Raw genomic sequence first — 2896 nt, 5'->3', positions numbered from 1 at the left:
ACAAAAAGAACATTAGAACAAATCAACAAAACTAGGAGCTCATTCTTAGAAAGAATTAATAAGATTGATAAACCCCAGGCCAGACTTATCCTAAAGAAAAGAGAAAAAACCCAAATAAATGAAATCATGAATGAAAAAGGAGAGATCACAACCAACACCAAAGAAATACAAACAATTATAAGAACATATTATGAGCAACTATATGTCAGCAAATTTGACAATCTTGAAGAAATGAATGCATTCCTAGAGACATATAAACTACTAAAACTGAACCAGGAAGAAATAGAAAACCTGAACAGACTCATAACCAGTAAGGAGATTGGAGCAGTCATCAAAAATTTCCCAAGAAACAAGGGCCCAGGGCCAGACGGCTTTCCAGGGGAACTCTATCAAACAATAAAAGAAGAATTAATACCGACCTATTCTCCTGAAACTGTTTCAAAAAACAGAAATGGAATGGAAACTTCCAAACTCATTTTATGAGGCCAGCATTACCTTGATCCCAAGACCAGACAAAGACCCCAGCAAAAAAGAATTACAGACCAGTAGTCTTGATAAACACAGATGCGAAAATTCTCACCAAAATATTAGCCAATAGGATCCAACAGTACATTAAAAGGATTATTCATCATGACCAAGTGGGATTTATTCCTGGGCTGCAAGGTTGGTTCAACATCCACAAATCAATCAATATGATACAATACATTAATAAAAGAAAGAAAAGAACCATATGATACTCTCAATAGACTAAAAAAGCATTTGGCCAAGTACAGCAGCCTTTCTTGATCAAAACTCTTCACAGTGTAGGGATAGAGAGTACATACCTCAATATCATCAAAGCCATCTATAAAAAACCCACAGCCAGTATCATTCACAACAGAGAAAAACTGAGAGCTTTTCTCCTAAGGTCAGGAACAGACCAGGGATGTTCACTATCACCACTACTATTCAGCATATTATTAGAAGTCCTAGCCTCAGCAATCAGACAACAAAAAGAAATTAAAGGCATCCAAATTGGGAAAGAAGTCAAACTCTCACTCTTTGCAGATGATGATACTTTATGTGGAAAACATTAAAAAAAAAAAAAAAACTCCTCTCCAAAACTGCTAGAACTCATACAGGAATTCAGGAAAGTGTCAGGGTATAAAATTGATGTTCAGAAATCAGTTGCATTTCCATACACCAACAGCTAGACAGAAGAAAGAGAAATTAAGGAGTCAATCCCATTTATAATTGCACCCAAAACCAGAAGATACCTAGGAATAAACCTAACCAAAGTGACAAAGAATCTGTACTCAGAGAACTATGAAGTACTCATGAAAGAAAATGAGAAAGACATTTAAAAAATGGAAAAACTTTCCATGTTCATGGATTGGAAGAAAAAATATTTTGTGAAAATGTCTATGCTACTTAAAACAATCTCACATTTAATGCAATACCTATCAAAATACCATCATTTTTTTTTCAAAGAAATGGAATAAATAACCCTAAAATTTGTATGGAACCAGATAATACCCTGAATAGCCAGAGGAATGATGAAAAAGAAAGCCAAAGATGGTGGCATCACAACTCCAGACTTCAAGCTCTATTACAAAGCTATAATCATCAAGACACTATGGTACTGGCACAAAAACAGACACATAGATCAATGGAACAGAATAGAGCCCAGAAAACTTGATGGTCAACTGATCTTCTACAAAGCAGGAAAGAATGCCCAATGGAAAAGACAGTCTCTTCAACAAATGGTGTTGGGAAAATTGGACAGCCACATGCAGAAGAATGAAACTGAACCAAGTCCTTATATCACACACAAAAATAGACTCAAAATGGATGAAAGACCTCAATGTGAAACAGGAATCCATCAAGACCCTTGAGGAGAACACAGGCAGCAATCTCTTCGACCTCAGCCATAGCAACTTCTTCCTAGAAACATCATCAAAGGCTAGGGAGGCAAGGGCAAAAATGAACAACTGGGACTTCATCAAGGTCAAAACCTTTGCACAGCAAAGGAAATAGTCAGCAAATCCAAAAGACAACTGACAGAATAGGAGAAGGTATTTGTAAATGACATATCAAATAAAGGACTAGTACCCAAAATCTATAAAGAACTCATCAAACTCAGTACCCAAAGAACAAAGAATCCAATCAAGAAATGAGCAGATGAGAACAGACATTTCTGCAAAGAAGACATCCAAATGGCAACAGACACATGAAAAAGACCCTCAACTCTATGGTCAACTAATCTTTGACAAAGCAGGAAAGAATGCCAATGGAAAAGACAGTCTCTTCAACAAATGGTATTGGGGAAATTGGACAGTCACATGCAAAAGAATGAAACTGAACCAAGTGCTTACACCACACATAAAAATAGACTCAAAATGGATGAAAGACCTCAATGTGAGACAGGAATCCATCAAAATCCTTGAGGAGAGTGTAGTCAGCAACTTCTTCGACCTCAGCCATAGCAACTTCTTCCTAGAAGAAACATCATCAAAGGCAAGGGAAGCAAGGGCAAAAATGAACTATTAGGACTTCATCACGATCAAAAGCTGTTGCACAGCAAAGGATACAGTCAACATAACCAAAAGACAACTGACAGAGTGGGAGAATATATTTGCCAATGACATATGAGATAAAGGGCTAGTATCCAAAATCTGTAAAGAACTTATCAAACTCAACACCCAAGGAACAAAGAATCCAATCAAGAAATGGGCAGAGGACATGAACAGACATTTCTGCAAAAAAGACATCCAGATGGCCAACAGACATATGAAAAAGTGCTCAACATCACTCTGCATCCGAGAAATACAAATCAAAACTAGAATGAGATACCACCTCACACCAGTCAGATTGGCTAAAATTAACATGTCAGGAAATGACAGATGTTGGCGAGGAT

Source organism: Mustela erminea, chromosome 2, assembly GCF_009829155.1.
Source record: "Mustela erminea isolate mMusErm1 chromosome 2, mMusErm1.Pri, whole genome shotgun sequence".
Classification (NCBI taxonomy): Eukaryota; Metazoa; Chordata; class Mammalia; order Carnivora; family Mustelidae; genus Mustela; species Mustela erminea.
Note: the sequence above shows the minus strand (reverse complement) of the source record.